We start from the raw sequence: 19,516 nt of genomic DNA, 5'->3' as shown, positions 1-19,516 counted from the left end.
CTTGGTAAGAACTCTGAACTTCATGAACTAGGGAAAAATATTACTTTTAACTTAATTGTTTATTTGATGTGAAAAGCCTCTGACCTTTTCATGGTTCATTGATTCTTGATTCCAGCCTCTGTCTTGCTCTTTGAAAATATAAACAAATCAGAGGCATGGTATTTTTTTTGTTCCAATTGTGTCCTACCAATTTGCATGGTGGCAAAAGACAGAGCATCGGTTGAAGGCGAGAATTACTGGGAAACATCTAGAATATGTTCCTAACTGCTCCTTGGAAAACTGTTTCATGTGGTTAGATGTACACAGCAAAATACGCAAAATTATTACCTATCTCTTTAATTAATAACTCAGCACATCAGGATTTATTTTTGTCTAAACATGCACATAAGCTGAGCTGAAAGGGATTCTTTTCTGTTCAATAGCATCAAAAATCCTTTCATCTTTGGGTAACTTATTTTCTTCTTTATGGAGAATTATGTTAATTTATGTTAGGAAAAAAATCAGGCATCATCTAGGTGTTTAAGTGTATTAAAACACAGGCATTTTTGTGAGCAGCTCACACCTACACTCCTTCTAATTGTTTCTGTTTTTGACAAGAGAGAGCTAGAATGCTGATGAGATTGATGTATGGAGAAATACATCCTTTTAGAGTCACTTCATCAAGATCACTCTGTAATTCATAATGAACTGGGATCACTCATGTCACCAATTCCAAGAAGCGTTGTTCCCATTCTTAAAGGATTTATTTTTTTGCTTTTCCATCCTGTCTTATATGTTTTCTCTGATTATTTGGGATTATCAGTAAGAAACATCTAAATACGGTATTTAGAAACAAATAGTAAAACTCATTGAAATAAGAACTGTTAGGGTTTTGGAATTAACCCCTAGCAGAGTATTGCAGCAGTAGTCAAGCCAGGCAACCAAAGGAGAGCGGAAGGGCCCCAGAGTATACACACACTGAACACAAACACTGTTTGTAGTTTAAATAGTTTTTTAATCCAGTTAGAGTTTAAGCATTGTCATTCAGTCCATTAAGTCATTCACAGTATTTCCATCCAGTAAGACTCACTAGTATAGTCCAAGTTAAGAGTCCTTGCAATATCTTTATCAGCCGATAAAGATATCTTTCCTCCTCCGGTTTCACTCTCCAGAGAAACAAACGCTGGATATTCAGTAGACTTACGCAGTAAATCAGCAAACAGTAGCAAACAATAACAGTTCAGTCACAGGCACTCACAGTCAGTAATCACAGTTAGTCGCAGCAGCACACAGTTACAGTCAGACAGCAGACAGTAGTCTTTCCAGCTTCTAATGCTTCCTTATATTGTAACTTCTAACCGCACCCTTAATCGGCTAATTGCCTGCTGCATTGTGCTTAAAGTGATAAGCACTTAAACCATGATATCTAAGTTTTATATATTTATTCACCCAAACCATATTTGGTATCAATGTTATACCTAACATACTCCCTTTTGGGTGAAATAAATATATAATACCTTTACAATCTAATCCCATATTTTTCACAACTCTCCTGGTGCTTACTGGCACCTTGGGCTTTAGTAAAATTATCAGCTAAATTGTCCTCTGACATACAGTACTCTAGCTGAATCATCTTACTTCTTACAGATTGTCTTACGTTTAGGTATCTTAGATCTGTATGCTTGCTCCTTGTTTTTACTCCAATATTTGTGGCCATTTGAATTGCTGCCTGATTATCTTCATGTATAATTATAGGATAATCTACAGTTATACCTATATCAATTAACATTTGTTTATACATTATTAATTCTGTACATAACAATGATAAACAGGAGAATTCTGCCTCCATAGTAGACAAACTTATATGCTGTTGTCTTATTGACTTCCAGCCTATTAATGTCTTACCCAGCATTATGGCTGTTCCTGAAGTCGACTTTCTAGTGTCTCTTTCTGATGCAAAGCTAGCATCTGCATAAGCACTCAAAATTAAATCACCCTTTGGTTCTAAATACAATGAATAATTCATTGTCTTTTTAAGATATCTTAATATCCTCTTAGCTGCAATCCAGTGTCTTTCACATGGTGCAGAATTGAATCTAGCCAACTGATTCACGCAGTACGATATATCTGGTCTAGACCAATTACTAATATAACTCAAACTACCAATTAAAGATTGATAAATCACCTTATCAAACTCCGGCTTTGTACATCAGTGTTGCTAAACTCCTGACTCATTGGAGTCTTAGCCGCTTACAAAGCTCCATCTTGTAATCTTTTAGCAATTTGCTTATCTTATCTTCCTGAGATATCTTAAAACCTTTCCTTGTTTTCTTTATATTCAAACCTAGATACTTCTTTATCTCCCTAATTGCTTGATCTTTATTCTCTTTCCTAATGATGCTATTATTTTATTTGCTTCATCATTAGTTTCAGTTATCAATGCAATGTCATCTGTGAATAGTAATAATAATGATACTTTCCCATTTGTCTCCCTCTTAAACAGACATGGATCAGCTAAACCAGCTTTAAATCCTATATTGTTAAGTTCCTTTACAATATACTGGTTCCATTCATAGCCTGATTGTTTAAGACCATAGAGACTTTTCTTTAACAACCAACAATCATTATTATCCTTATTTTCACCTTTAATACCAACAGGTTTTTCATATAAATAATATGTTTTAATGGGGCGTGCAAGTAAGCAGTTTCCACATCTAGATGGTTAACTATATAGTTTTTACTAGCTGCCCACACTAAAGCTGCCCTCAAGGTTGCTGCCTTAAGACTAGGTGCAAACACCTCATCATAGTCATTAGCATTCTGCCTAAAACCTTGGGCTACTAACCTTGCCTTATGGATTAAATTACCATCTTTATCTATTTTTACCTTAAATATCCATTTGCAGCCAATGGATTTCTTTCCTACAGGTAATTTAGCATTCTTATACACCTTCATATCACTTAATGAATTGAGTTCCTTATTCATTGCTGCATACCATTTTTCTTTTTCCTTATTAGGATACTTTTTAATTTCTTCTACAGAATTAGGAACTTGATTAATCTGGCACACTGTGTTAGCCTGGTACCTATCAGGCGGTCTAGATATACGTGTAGTTCTTCTGGGAATTACAGGGCTTACAGGAGGACTTTCTGGAACTACTACCTGTTCATCTTCCTCATCCTGTTCAGCTATTGAATCTGTTTCTTCCTTTATGGGCACTATTTCATCCTGTATTTGTCTCTTTACTTTATTTTTAAAGTTACAGGGATAACTAATGGGATTTCTATAGGATTCAATAATTACATCTTTATTGGCATCCTGTTCTAATTTCTCCCATCCTTCATGTTCTAGAAATTGGGCACTAGCACTACATAACACCTTAGTTGTGCCTTTCTCCCAAAATCTATATGCCCTATGGTTTGCCTGATAACCAACGAAGAAAAATCTTTTAGCTCTATGTTGCCCTTTTTTTCTGAGTTGTGCAGGAATATGCACCCATGCTGGTGCACCAAATGTGTGCAGGTAACTTAGATCAGGTTTCCTGCCATGCCACCTAGTGAATGGAATTTCACCTGTTGTTGTATTAACAACGTTGTTCAATATGTTATTAGCACACATTGTAGCCTCCCCACAAAGAATCAGGTAACCCAGAATCATTTAACATTGTTCTAACCATTGCCTGTAGTGTTTGGCCTCTTCTTTCAATAAAAGCGTTATGTTCTGGCCTGTATGGAGCAGACTTCTTATGCTCTATTCCAGCTACCTTAAGTCTGTTCTGGAATTTGTTATTAATAAATTCGTGCCATTATCTGTCACCAGGGTTATCAGTTTACGTTTAGACTTTCTTTCAGCAAACCTAAGCCAATTGAAAAAATGTTGATATGTTTCAGTTTTGCTTTTCATTAAATAGCAAAACCCATATCTAGAATAATGGTCCATAATGCTCAGTATATATCTAGCACCCCCATACTGGGTTTCTTTGGACCTATTATGTCTGCAAATACTACTTCTAAAGGTTCTTTTTGTTTTGAAACCATTTAGCCTATTTGCAGGCAATACTTTGCTCTTATCTTCACAGCAAACATTACAACGCAAATATTTATCACAAGGTTTTAACCTTATTCCTTCAGATAACTCAACTGTACGTTTTAGCATTTTAAAATTTACATGCCCCAAACGCCTATGCAATAAATGGATACATTCATCATGAGGCTTAATATTATTAAATACAGTATGTGCCTCCCCTTTCTTACTATTATCTAAGACATATAATGTTCCATTTAAAGCTGCAGTTACCCTTTTGTTATCTTTTCAATTATGCAATTATTATCCTTAAAAGTAATTACATAACCTAATTTATCTAATACCCTTACTGAAAGCAAATTAAACTTTAGTTGCGGTACATACAACATTTTTATATCCTGGTTTATGTACGGACAACGTGCAAAACCTTGACCTTTCGCTTTCAGGTTCCAGCCGTTAGCAAGAGATATATGTTGAGAACTTGTAGACATTTTTATAAATTTTGTCTTATCTCTTGTGATGCAGTGGGATGCGCCACTGTCAACCACCCATAAATTATTCTTCACATCAGAGTTGCTAAACGTGGCTAGTTCAAATGCTTTCTTTGGCTTTTTTACATTCTGACTTTTTCTTTTTGCAGAACCTTGCCAAATGTCCTCTGCCTCCACAATTAAAACACTTTTTAATTGTGTATGCTGTTGAAGATAAATTCTCTTCTTCCAGGTGCTTTACTTTGCTTTGCTGGTTTCTTTCAAGCTTTGAAGATAATTTCTCTTCTTCCTTATCTTCTCTCAGCTCGTCACGCTCACGCCTTCTTCTGGCTTCTTCTAGTAGCCTGCCTGTAATCTCGGTTAATGAGAGACTTTCTTTTGGCAATACCTCTAACGAAGTCACATAGTCATCATAGCTTTGATCTAATGAAGATAATATTATGTAGACTTGTTGCAGTTCATTAAATATAAGCTCTTTTTCTTGCAAATCTTGAAAAATGCTCTTCATACAGTTTAAATGAACTAACATATCTCCATTCCTCTGAAGATGCGTTCAAAAGCTTCCGTGTAAGATTTATATGTGCTCCTACACTGTCCCGAACATAAATCTTCCTGAGGTTCTCCCAGCAGTTTGCAGCATTTTCTTCTCCACGAATATGGACAAGCTGCTGATCACAGAGAGTCAGTCCTATGATGCATAAAGCCTGCTCATTCTTCAGTTTAAAGTCCTGTAACTTTTCTTTATCATCATCATTAGCAGGATCCCAGCTACTCACATCTGGTGGGTTTACTATAATGTCCCACAATCCTTCTTTACGTAGAAGTAAACTACATTTCATTGACCATGAAACATAGTTTGTTCCATCCAGCCTGGATATCATGGACAGTTGTGACAAATTTACTTGTGCCATTACTCTTCAGATATTTTGACTATTTTAAACTAATTAAAACAGTTTGTTTTTACAGTAATGTGCAACTCACACCAACTCTCTCTGCTATATCCTGGTTAGTTAGACTATGCTGCTGGGCCCATAACCAATGTTAGGGTTTTGGAATTAACCCCTAGCAGAGTATTGCAGCAGTAGTCAAGCCAGGCAACCAAAGGAGAGCGGAAGGGCCCCAGAGTATACACACACTGAACACAAACACTGTTTGTAGTTTAAATAGTTTTTTAATCCAGTTAGAGTTTAAGCATTGTCATTCAGTCCATTAAGTCATTCACAGTATTTCCATCCAGTAAGACTCACTAGTATAGTCCAAGTTAAGAGTCTCTTGCAATATCTTTATCAGCCGATAAAGATATCTTCTCCTCCTCCGGTTTCACTCTCCAGAGAAACAAACGCTGGATATTCAGTAGACTTACGCAGTAAATCAGCAAACAGTAGCAAACAATAACAGTTCAGTCACAGGCACTCACAGTCAGTAATCACAGTTAGTCGCAGCAGCACACAGTTACAGTCAGACAGCAGACAGTAGTCTTTCCAGCTTCTAATGCTTCCTTATATTGTAACTTCATAACCGCACCCTTAATCGGCTAATTGCCTGCTGCATTGTGCTTAAAGTGATAAGCACTTAAACCATGATATCTAAGTTTTATATATTTATTCACCCAAACCATATTTGGTATCAATGTTATACCTAACAAGAACAAATACCAGTGAACAGAAAATTTAATGATCTCCCAAGTTGGGAGCTGTGGAAAATAGTTTATACTTAATCTTCCCCAACGTATTTATTTTTAACACCCAAATTAAGTATATAAACATTCAGGATAGTTTTAGCAAGTTTCAGAAGAGCAAGCCATTTAACAAATGCAACTAAAATAAAGTGTACATATCTTTTATTTAACATGCTATTCAATATGTGGACCATGCACCAATGTTTCTGTTAATACTCCATGACAAAATGACTACAAAATTTTAGAGTATTTACAAAATTTTGTAGCAATTTGAAATTTTACAACATGCAAGCATGTGATTACTGGACTCATCTTATTGGAGAAAGCTATAGACTGGTTTGGGTGTTGTTCAACATGTGCAATAAGTCATGTGACACAAACTACATGCTCATGTTATGGTATTTTACAAAAGAATCAGTCCATAATGGATTAGCCTTCACCACTAATAGTTTGAGATGTACTACCCTATGCCTTTGTATATATATTTATTTTTCTGTAACTTTCTGAAAAATTCTTATGAGTAGAGATGGCTTGTGCCAATATTGACATGGTTGTATTCTGTTAGGTCTGAAACTGTTCTTACAAATTGGAAAATACATTTTCAAAATGTATGTTTTTGTTTTATGAAACAAAATACCTGACAAAACAAAATATCTGACAAAATTGTTGCAGCCATTTTTATCCACCAGAATGGTAGATGTATATAAACTGGGGGGGACCAATTCCAAAAGTAAAACTTTTGATTAGCAATGTGCACATTTTTTTACAATAACTTCAAATTCAGCATGGAATTACTTTGTTTACAAGTTAATTAATTTGTTTACAAGTTTGAGTGAAACAAAATCATTATATACAGTATATTTTAGGCTCTTGCCAGAGAAAAGCTAACATTTATTAAAACTAAGTTAGTAGCAAACGGATTTAATAATGTCATTATTTAGCCTTCTGGAAAGAATGAGCACTAAATTGAGCATGGAATAGAGTAGAGTTGAATTCTGACACATTTCAAATAAAGTTGTTTGCTATAACATCAGATAAACATTTTTTCAAGGCTCAAGCACATTTCAGAAGAAGATGTATGGAATAAATCAGCCCACATATTGCGTCTTCCCTTTTCTCTCCTAAAATATATTGCAAAACTGTTTCAATATATTTCTGTGCGTACTTTGTTGGGTGCAAAGCAATGCAGTATTTTCACTAATATTTTTCCTTACTTTATATATTTGCACCTGGGGCACATTTGGTGGCATCCACATATCTTGTTTATGATATTGCTTGGATCTATGAATCCAGTTCTTTGTAGTCTGATGGGTTTCTTATGTGCTTATAAGTTAAAATAGTCTAGGTTTGTTCCATTGTTTGGAAATAATATTGTTAAAAACTATTTTTGTAGCATAATAGCGGGTAGACAAAATGGTCACATATCAGGTGATGAATGAATTGGAAATAATCTGGATGCAACCGTTTAATTATTGCACGGGAACTTGTGGCACTCAGCATAAAGTTGGCAATTTAGTGCCCTTTTTCAGTACAATGCATAGATAAGCAGAAGTTAAGTAGACATTTGTCAAGATGTTTTAAATTTCATTCGTGGGCCAAGCAATAAACTAGATTCAGTGCCTAAATAATCTTTTCCAACTCTTTTGATTGTGCTTGAATTAAATAAATTAAATAAATGACAATAAGATAAAAAGACACCAAAAAAAGGACAAGTGAATTAGTGAAAAGAACAAATAACAAGTTTGCAGACTAATTGCTTCTGAGCAGCAAGACAAAAAAAAAGGTCAAATCAAATTGCCAAATCATCACTAGCTTTATGCTTATCCACTGAAGAACCTTTGTGTTTTGTGTTCAGACTGTTGTATGTAGTATATAGCAGGGGTCACCAATCTTTTGGAACTCAGGGACAACCAAACTCATAATTTTAAATCCCAGGGACCACTAACCGTTTCTGTGGGCATGGCCTAATTTGTGGGTGTGGCTTGGTGGTCATGGGACTGGCTGGGCATGGCTTGTATGTAAATATTATAAATATTTATATAAATATTGAATTTTTTTTAAAAAAGAGCAACTTTTACCCCAAATCAGGCAAAGCAGGCAGGCAGGCTGATTGAGTTGCTCACAGAATCATTCATTGATCTATCTATCTGCCATTGGCTACCTGAGTCCGTCACATAAAATTTGCTTGCCGTGAGTCTGCACTGAATAATAGAACCTTCAGTCCTAATGGAGGTTTGACAGTGCTTAAAAGCAGAGCTGAAGATCTAAAGACTAGCTAGAAAGCAAGAAATGTAACCATTTCCTGCTTCCTGGGTAACAGCTGATGGTCAAAAAAAAAAAAAGAAAGGAAAAATAGCAACTTAGCAGGCAAGTTTGCTGGGTAAGGAGTGTGTGGGCAGGGAGGGTTCCCGCGGGCCATGTGGGTGGCGCAGACTTGTGTTCCTGCACAGCCTGGATTAATTGATTTGGGGGGGTGCTCTGGGGATGACATTTCTCTGTGGCCCACCAAAATTTTCTTGCAGTCCACCAGTGCGATTAGTGACTGCTGGTATATAGCAATAGCACTTAGACTTATATACTGCTTTATAGTGCTTTACATATTGTAAACACTGTAACAATTGAAAGAGACAAAATCATTGGGGGGTTGATGTTATAGCTACAAAATATGGATGAAATAAAGAAATATACGAAAGTAGGAAAAAGTCATACTGTATTTTGCACTTTTACTTTATTGTAAAAATATGTAGGGAAGACTTAGCTTTATTTTTTTCTCCTTTGGTTTCATATCATGACAACTTTTTCTACTACTCCACTATTTCTTCCCTAGAGCCTCAGAGCTGCTGCTCCTGCACTCTGGAACACACTTTGCCCCCCTCCCCCCGATGTAAGGTTGGCCCCAAATTCTTCCTATCTTTCCATAAGGGCCTAAAGACATGATTTGGCCAGTAGTCTTGGGTCCCCAGTGGGGGAACAGCCCAATGGAGGTGGTTGATTGAGTAATAACAGGTCCTACCTCCCCTCCACTCAGCCCCTGTTCTCCTCATGTGTTTCTGGTTTTAATGTCTGATTTTAACTTTTTATGTTTTAACCAAAATTACTATAAACAAACAAACAAACAAATTCCAGATTGATATTAACAAGTTGATTCTGGAGCAGTTTGGGGAATGGAGGGCTTTGGAGTTACCAGAAGTAGAATAATTATTGAAGCACTCTGTTTTAGAGCTACAACTGCTGAGAATGCTTTTGGGTTTTTTTTTTAAACCTTAGAGACAGATGGCCTGTAGACTACATTGTGTTGATGGCCTCACAATCTGGATACCACTGGTGAATATCTCTGGCAAATTGCCAAACAACAAAGCATGGATTTTTGTTGATTTTTAATAGGAAAGCAAAATAGATGTTTTAATTCTCCAACAGGCTTAATATATCTACAGATTTTTTTCTGTTTCTTTTTTTTTTTATGATGGGGGGCAGAATTGTGAGAGTAAAGCCATCTGAAAAATTCTAGCCTCCCTTCCTTTTATATCATTATTATGCCTCTGTAGCTTTTGGTTGTCCCTGACCAGTGTTGGGATTCAATTTTTTTTACTACCGGTTCTGTGGGTGTGGTTAGGTAGGTGTGGACATATGACTGGGTGGACGTGGCCTTTTTTTTTTTTGCTTTTTTGCAACCAGCCCCACCCATTTTTGGAGCCTTCTGGGCCTCAGAGGAGCCTCTAGGGGGGCGTTTTTGCTCCCAGAAAGCTCCTCTGGGACTCAGGAAGAAAAAAATGGAGCCTGGAGGGTTAGCTCCGTTTTGGGACCATCCTGGCCTCAGAGGAGCCTCTGGGGGATTTTGCTCCCAGAAGGCTTCTCTGTGAGGCTCAGGAAGAAAAAATGGAACCTGGAGGGGGCACACAGCACCCCCCTAGCTCCATTTTGGGACCTTCCTGGCCTCAGAGGAGCCTCTGGGGGGGGGGCTTTTTGCTCCCAGAAGGCTTCTGTCAGCCTTCAAGATTTTCTTCCTTTGCTTTTGCATCTTTCGGCTGTCATAAGTAATGGGGGGAGGAGGGGGGAAAAGTATGGGAAGTGAGCTGGAGGTGTTGCAAACTACTACTGTATAAATTGAGAAGGGGGGGGAGCACATTCTTGCTTAGATTTCTATTTCTTGCTTAGCTTTCTCTTCTCTGCGCAGCTGCAAACCTTTATCAAAGTATGCCAAGGTCAACGGGCAGAAGCCTCATCACCACCTGAAGATGTCCACATGATGACATCCACAACTTTTAATTGGAAGAACCATTTGAACTATTGGGGGTGGGAACATTGCCATCACTTTGTATATGTGATTTACGTGCCTATTTTCTCAGATTCAGAATTCTTTTGTTGCTACCGCTTGACTTCCAGTAAAAGATATCTTTTATCTAATTAAAAGAGTCTAAGTATTTCTTTCTTGGATTTCGAATGGAGCACCAGCTGACAGCTTCTCTGGGGTTCAGGAAGGCAAAAAATGGAGGGGGGGGCTGAGCCCCTCCCTCCATTTTTCACCTTCCTGGGCCTCAGCAAGGGGAATCTCGGCACAGCTGATCATATGAAAAGCTGATTGTCGGGAGGGGAAAAAAGGAATACTTTAAGGGGCAAGCATCAGGCGGGCGGGATGAGCAAGCATTGGGCAGGTGGGGGCATGGCCAGCCAGAACTTACTACCGGTTTGGCGAACCATGCCAAATCCTTGTTACCCTAACTATAACCTGATCCGGTGCGAACCAGCGCGAACTGGCTAAATACCACCACTGTCCCCGAGGACCTAAAAAGAATACATAACAGCACCCACCAAAAAAATGGTTGTTTTTGCTCTATAAAGATGTAGCCACCTGTGTAACCCAAATCCACCCATGACTGGCAAATGAGTCTTTCTTCCCCTTCCCAGTCTTTTGGATTATGTATCTAAACTTAATACAAGGAGTAATAATGTCAGTCCTATAAATATAATCTTCTGTGAAAAGCTAAGAGCATCTTAATGCCTGAGAAGAAATACAGAAGTCCATTTTACATAGATGTGTCCTACGCTTCAAGAGCTCAATAAACAAGGAAATATGCAAAGTAAAACTGGCATTTTAAGTTTACAGTGGAACAGTGATTGAAAGGAGAAATAAAGCTTCTTTAAAGCTCAAAAAGTATCTCAGGGGACTGATTTGAGAAGATATTTTAAGCAGGGTAATTTTCCTCTTTTCTTGTATTGCTGATAAAACATTTATTACAGAGAGAAGAGTCTGTAATAACAATTTTTACCTTATTATTGAGATAATTATATTAATTGCCTTGTGGTTAATGATGCTGGTGTATAATGAACATAGTCAAATCTGATTGATATTGAGTATTTATTTATGTGGAAAAAAAGTTGTTTGCAAATTGAAATCAGTTATCCAGATTCACCTTGGCATGTTTTGGGAAAAGTAAATAGGAGAAAATGGAAATGTTTTGTTAAGAATCTGGATGAAGCATACCAGATGGGACCTTTTTGGGGAAAAATGGTTTTGTTTTATAAAAAAGTGCTCAACTAATTGTCCTGTCGGAAACAGTAATGTACTCTTATAAACATTTAGTTTCTCATGGTTTGAAATCTAAAATGTTTTGCTTTGAGGACAAAAGAACAGGAATATTGACTTGAGGTATCATTTAAGAAGACAAAGCCATACCTGGTGTCAGAAAAGGCCTACATAAGAGGAACTGGAAGAAGAAACAAGCAACCATCTTAAGTCTTCCTTATTTCATAGTTGGGTTAAATTGCTAGACAGTTCCTATGAATGAAGAAAGTAGTATGGGAAGTTATTCTGAATGACTCCCAATATATCAAATTTATCTGAAATGTCAAGCACTATAAAACAGTTTATAATTAGGAAATCCAGCATGCCATACTGTAATTAAACTAAAAATTAAAATGACTTATTTATTTCTATTGTACTTTCACTGATTCCAAAGTATTTTAAGGATTGTGAGGAAACCATGTACCATCATATAAAATTAAGATGATTTCCTGTTCTCTTGATTTGGGCTAACTTTGATTTAGCAATTACATGAATTAATTAAACCACCTTCAAACTGATTAGTTGACGCAATAATGTTTTTGTATTTTTTTAAAATAAATAAGGTGTATTTAACTTATATAAAATTAAAACAAAGTCAGTTCCAGTTCTAGTCCCTGTAAGATCTCACTCTGCATATCTTGAGAATGGCATATTTATTCCTTCTTTCTGTTTCCTGCCTTTTAACCAATTGCCAATCCCTAAAGCACCTGTTCACTTATCTCATTGCAATTGTTTGCACAGGAAGACTTTGCCAAATGCAGTTTAAACATCATAGTGTACATCATAGTGTACAATATTTATTGGATTTCTTCTCCATATTGACCCCCCCAAATAAAGAAATCTTGGTACCTTTTCTGTAAGGCTGTTTTTTTTAATGTATTTGCTTCTTTCCCTTTTAATAATCATTTTTGCAAGACTAGATGTTCAGCTTACTTGGTCTATAGGGTTTTTTTTGTCACCCCTTGATTCATTTTTAAAAACTGGGTTCACATTTTCAGTTATTGAGTTATCAGACTTAAATAGAAAATGCATATAATAATGAAAACTTTAAGTTCTTTTAAGAAGTCTTGATGGCTATCACTTGGACTGAGAAATGTATTTTTAGTTTGTCTGTTTGGTTTACAACAGTGTTTTTCAAATGTGACAATTTTAAGATGTGTGGACTTCAACTGTTATAATTCTCCAGCCCACATTTTAAAGTTGCCATGTTTGAAAAAGACTGGTTTATAATAACATTGCTTGTCACTTATATTTGTGTCATCCATACGATGTGTTACCCTAGACAGTTGTGGATTATCTATCAAACTTACATTTAAACAAGTACTGGTGTCATGCCGCTGTTGGATTCTGATTCCGAGGGGGAGGTCAAGCAGCTGACAGGAGTGGAAGTGTGGATCTGGTGGCTGTGGAAGAAACTGGGGAAGGGCACAGTCCGGCTGGGCCTTCAGAGGAAGCCCCAGGGCCACCTCTTCTTCATCTTAGGGCATGCAGGGAGGAACAGAGAAGGGAGCAATTTGGGTTACAGGGGAGAAAAGGGCCCCGATTCCCTGCATTAGCTGCAGCTGGGAAAACAGGATTTAAAAAGGGCGTTTGCGCACAGCACCTTGCTGGAAGCAAAGCATGAATTATCTTTGTCAAGTCTTATCTGGGTTCCAGCGTCCTCCCAACTGTGTGCATTTTGTTATCTTTTGAAGTCTGCAATTCCTTATCCTGCCCTGCCTCGTTAATTGCTGCACGTGGTTTGTGTTGATTTTTATTTATAATCTATTTGTACTTTGGGTTCGGACTGAATTTCTTCCCTTTAAAATCTGTTCTGGGGAGAGTTTTTTCTTCAGCTGATGATAACTGGACATTAGGGGCCAAGTTGGAGGTATTAAAGGGACTTTACCTACTTTTGTGACTTTGTTGCTTTTGTGCCATGCCCCGGGTCATCACAACTGATTTAGGATGACGCATAAATCCAGATCAAGTGCAGGGCTAATGTACCCTTTTGCAAATCGACTATAATACTGTAGCCTTCATCAGAGCTGTGGGGGCACTGTGGTTAGAGTGCAGTATTACAGGCTACTTCTTCTGACTGCTGGCTGCCTGCAATTTGGCAGTTTGAATCTCACCAGGCTTGGCGTTGACTCACCCTTCCATCCTTCTGAGGTCAGTAAAATGAGGACCAAGATTGTTGGGGGCAATATGCTGACTCTGTAAATCAGTTAGAGAAGGCTGTAAAGCACTGTGAAGTGGTATATAAGTCTAAATGCTATTGCTACTTTTTTTTCCTTTCAGTCATGCCCCATTCTTGGACACTTTCTGGACATGTCCTGGTAGTTTTCTTGGCAAGGTTTTTCAGAAATGGTTTGCCACAGCTTTAATTAACCGAACTTAATTCCCATTGATTTCAACAGCACTTTTTAAATTGAAGGACAATTAACAGTGTTTGTAGAAACAAGTGATCATGGTCTAGTGATTAAGGCATCAGGCTAGAAAGTAGGAGACTGTGAGTTCTAGTTCTACCTTAGCAATGAAAGCCAGTTGGGTGACTTTGGGCTAGTTACTCTCTCTCTCAGCACAACTCATCTCACAGGGTTGTCCATTGTGGGGGGGAAAGGGAGAAGTAGTAGTGTTGCATATGTTTGCCACCTGGAGTTATTTGCAAAAACAATAGAGGTGAGAAATAAATAAATAAATAAATGAGAGATTATACCCTTATACCTCTCACTAATAAAATTATAAGCACTAATATAGTGGCTCTTGGGGAGGAAGGGAATTTCCTAAATATATGTAAGCATGCTTTTATTTATTTGTTTATCGCATTTCTACACTGCCTATCTCAGCTAAATGATTTTGAGAGGTTTACAGTAAAAATGTAAAAAATGGTATGAAAGTGTAGAAATAAAGATAAAACAGAGTTTTAAAAAGTTAAAACGATTATAGATTTAAAAAGGTGAAGGGAGTTTCCTCATATCACCAACCATCCCCAGGATCACACAGCACTCTTCAACCTTCAAGTCAATTGGCAGAGTCTGGTTTTAACACTGTTTTGGAAAACTAGAATAATGGGGACCCATGTCACTTTGGGGATAAGATTTTCCAAAGGGCAGGTGCAACAGCAGAGAAGTTTGTCTTCCTGGAATTTACCAGTAAGTTAAATTTAACAGGATCTGAAATATATCCTCCCTGCCTGATTAGATGTCAGCTTGTTTATATTTTTCAAGAAAGCCTATTCTTATTACTATTTTACATTTTCTGCATAGCTTCTCCCCTCTTTTAATCTTCTCAATTTTATTTTAATTATCTCATCTCAATTCAAATCATTGTATTTATATTTTTTGTCTGTCCTGTTTCAATTATCTATTATCTTTTCTCATTAAACAAAATTTCTCCTGTAGTTACTGATTGGAGTATGATGCCTTTATATCTTTTCCCTAAAGTTGTAACATTCAATATAATACATAACTTCCATTCGGATTCTGCTTGGTACATTCTTGAAATACACACTGTATTCTTAAAAAAAGAAAAAATTATAAATGTATAATATAATTAAAACAACATTCCATTCCAATTCAATTCTATCATTAATATTAATATTCATTAAAGTCTTAACATCTTTAACATTACTTTTCAATTAAATATCATACTTCTATGGGAACAATTATAAGCTTTCCATAGTTAATTCCCCCCTCCTCTTCACTTATATTTTATAAAACATTAACTAATTAAAATGTTCCCGTGCCTTCCTAATTCAATTTTCTCATTTATTTTATTTCACTTATTTTATTCACAAACATTTCGCTAAATTACACTAATTATTTTATCCCTCATTTTAATCATATGTTGTTTCCAATTTTCTAAAGTTATTTCTATTACTAATATAACAATACAATCTTATGTACCTTTACAGAATCCCCTTTTCAGTTAGATTTTCACCCATCATCTCTAAATAGGTCCTGTTTCTCTTTATCTTGCTCCAGTCCTTTGTAACTTCTTTTCCTTTCCTTCTTCCCTCTCTTCTTCTCTCTCCCCTTTTTACCCCCTTGTCTCTCTACCTCTATTTCTCTCTTCTGTATTCCCCTTTTCTGTTGCTTTCCAGTATTATACTTACTTTTCGAATTATTTTTCTTTTCTTTGGTTGTTTTTTTAAGTCTTAAATTCTCCATTCTCTTTCCCCCCCTTTCCTTTTTCTTCCCCACATAAAATTGCTTGTTCATTAAAGATGGCTTCTTCTTTGTCCCAGTCTTCTTGTTTTGCAGTCTTTTCTTGTTGTTTCTCATTCCAAATCTCCATTTCTAAGAATTGAAAAACGAAGCCAAAAGAACCCTTCCCTTCTTGTGCATCTTCTTTGTACTTTTTAAGTTCCATTTTCAATTCATCCAGAAGTGGTGCCATTGTATAAATTTTTAAACAACCATCCAATTGATTTTAGTCATTCAAATATAATAACCAAGAATCCAAAGATCACCAAATAATCCAAATACACGCAAGCTGTTTCTTTTTTGCTCTTTTTTTCCACTTTCTCTTCCTGGGGCTACTATTTAGTTGCAAAGTTTCAGTTAAAATGTATCTTTTAGAAGTCTTGTTGAAGTTTTACTGTAGATTCTTTTTAATTCCAGGCAGTCTCCTCCCTCTTCCAGATCCTGCCCTTATTCTTTTTCTCTCCCTTCCTGCTTATGAAAAAGAAAATTTTTAATGTCCAGAAATCTTTATTATCCCTTTGGCATTTTGTTTTATTTTCAGGTTAATTGCCTATTGATGTCAAAGCGGATTTTTCCGATTTCTTATTTAAGTCTCTTAGTTGTCAGTATAGGGAAGGAGAGAGAAGAAAAAAAAAGCCAAACCTTTCCCTTTTCACTTTCCTTTGCTGCTTCTGACTCTTCTTTGGGAGCGATGTTATTTTTTGTAAGTTTAAATTTTAGGGTACCTTAGATGTTGCTTTTACAATTTAACCCAGTCAGCCAAAACTTTCTCTTCTTATCTTCCTCCTGCACATTCTTTTCCGGTCGAGTTCTCCTTTGAGGTGGTCATTTCTGACCACCGCTGCAACCGCCTTCGGGAAAGGGAGTAATGGCCATCTGAGGAGGAGAGATGCGGCTCTCCTCAACCCTGCTGGCAGTCTTCCCCCTCTTCATCACCTCTACAGGGTGGCTTAGCCCCGAAACGAGGAGGGTCGGGGCGCTCCAGCGGCAAGCCCAGACAGAAACCGCGCACGATCGCGGATTTCTGTCTGTCGCCGAAGCCCTTCAAACCGGAAGTCCATATTTTAATGTTTTAATGTGAAATTTTTTGAATGAGTAAATATTATTTCACAAAGTCATGGTAAACTGTAGTTACCATCCCCAACACTAACTCTGGCTGGGGGTTGCTTGGAAATCCACCCTTTACAGACCCCTGCCTGCCCACCTATACACTAATCACACACATTGTTTAAAAAACAGTTTTAGAACTAAAATGGCAACTACATTAATTGCTGTTATGAAAAAAGCTATGAGACAAGATTATTGACCCAATTAAAGATAATGCCCAAGGCACAAAAGATTGCTTGATCAGATGGTTTGGTCATATAGTACCCATCAATCCGTGTGAATGTCAGCAAAAACTTTTGACCAAGTATGTACAAAGCAGCAGACTTCATGCTTATAGCAGTCAGCTGAAACTTCAGTGGGAGTAAACAACTGACATAAAGGAACTTTTGTATCTGCAAAAGCAGCTGATTTTAGGGGCTTGGGATGCTGAGTGCTAATTATGGATCTTGTCTGACTTTCTTAGCAAAACATCTGGTGAAATGACATCCCATTTACAATTCAGACTGAGTGTTGCAAGCCGGATGTAATTATATACCAGAAACCAGGTAATAGCTAATTATTGCCTCACTGCTGGTGCAACCTGTGACAATAAGGGAATGATTTAGTGCTTTTGATGACTTGTCTTTCTGCAATGGTGAAAATATTTCTTTGTCTGGGTATATACCAGAAAACTTAAATATATTTATTCTGAGTATAATTACTGCTCTTCCTGCCAATGCACCTGGTTCTTACAGAGCACACGAGGAAGTAAAGGAGAGAAGACAAAGGAAGCAGACATTGAATGATATGCCACTGTTTGAGATATATCTTTGTTTTGATTGCAGGCTTAGTGCAAACTCATGATGGGATTTCAGCTACCACTGTGCAGAAAGCTTTTCCTTGATTTTCTGTGTGAAAAAGAAAACATATCAGAGGAGAAGCAGATGTCTGTGAAATTCTCAGCAGTGATGTGTATTGGACTATCTTGTACATTATTAGTTAAGAGATAGGCAACAGTTGCAATTGGCCCATCCTTCTCTGTACAGTCATTTCTTCAGTGCTCTGAAACCTCTCTGCTTTCTCCAACTTCAATTAAAACTGAAGGGAAGCCATTGGAGAAAAGTCTTTTCATTGGACTTTTTCAAATGTAGTAGTAGAGGTGGCCAGGGAGGTTTCAGATTGGTGGAAGAAACAATGTAAAATAATATGCCACCAACCTTTTTTTTTTTTAAAGCAACAGGAGTGGTGTCTTTCTTTACCTTCAACATTAAAATAAGTAGGAAGGCACCATGAAGAATTATTGGAAAGCAATTCTCAAATTCTCTGTGAATAAAATAGAAAGGGTAGATTCTTTCATAAAGGAAAACAGCATCAAGGTAAGTACAGATACAGTTGTTGTAGAGAACATGGCAGTTAAGCATTGAGTAAGAAAAATGTGGGCCTTGAAACAGCTACCCTGCTAAAGGGATGTGTGTGTCCAATGGATAAATTCTGGAATCTTTCTTAGATATGCTTTCTGAGGTAAATCCAGAAATTTTATTAAATAAAATTTCACTTCTCTCCTTTACTTTCTTGTGTACTCTGTAAAGAACCTGATGCATTGGCAGTAAGAATATATCTAAGTTTTCTGGTATATACCAGACAAAGAAATATTTTCACCATTGCAGAAAGACAAGTCATCAAAAGCACTAAATCATTCCCTTATTGTCACGGGTTGCACCAGCAGTGAGGCAATAATTAGTTATTACCTGGTTTCTGGTATGTAATTATATCCGTTGGAAGAATTCTTAGAAGTATACAGAGGTTTCTGTGAGAAACTGCACAATTGTTAGCCTACTTCCTTCCTTTGCTTTTTCTGATTTGGAACCTTAATAGCCTCCTTGACAATCATTAGTGGAATGCCCCTAATTGGCTCATTGGCAAAGGCCTTGTCTCTTTTGTTTTAGCAAATATTTGCTTTGGTGTAATGTGCACACTTCTCGTACTCAATTCCTCTCAATTTACTTTCTCTAGCCCTGGCTGGGTGCATTTGCTTTCTCTTAAGCAGATGCAAGTCATAGCACACACGATCCTATTAAAAGATTGTTCATGTCCTAGCAGAAAAAGTGTCTGCTTACTTACTAGGACCGCACTACCTCCTTTAAGAACCATTTATTCCTTAACATTTTACTCCATCATTTAAAATGTAAGCCTTTTAGGCTGTATCAGAGACTAAATTGGCTTGGAATATTGGAAAAAGGAGCTAATGGTTGTATATTTGAGAAAGGAGAAAGCTGTAGGGTTGCTGGTTTTTTTGAGTGAAGGGCAGGAATTTGTCTATAAAATACCTGATGTAATCAACTTGAGTACGCATAAAACACTATTACATGGAATGAGTATCTGATTAAGTTAATTGATTAAAAAAATCTGGGAGGGAAACTTCTATATGTGAATATAGCATGAGAATAAGTATCTACATCTCTTATATTTACAGTAAAAAGTTATATTGGTTAGATCCTCATGCTAAATA

This window comes from Notechis scutatus, chromosome 1 (genome assembly GCF_049901735.1).
Source record: "Notechis scutatus isolate UNSWTSFEM ecotype Mainland chromosome 1, rNotScu1.2, whole genome shotgun sequence".
Classification (NCBI taxonomy): Eukaryota; Metazoa; Chordata; class Lepidosauria; order Squamata; family Elapidae; genus Notechis; species Notechis scutatus.
Note: the sequence above shows the minus strand (reverse complement) of the source record.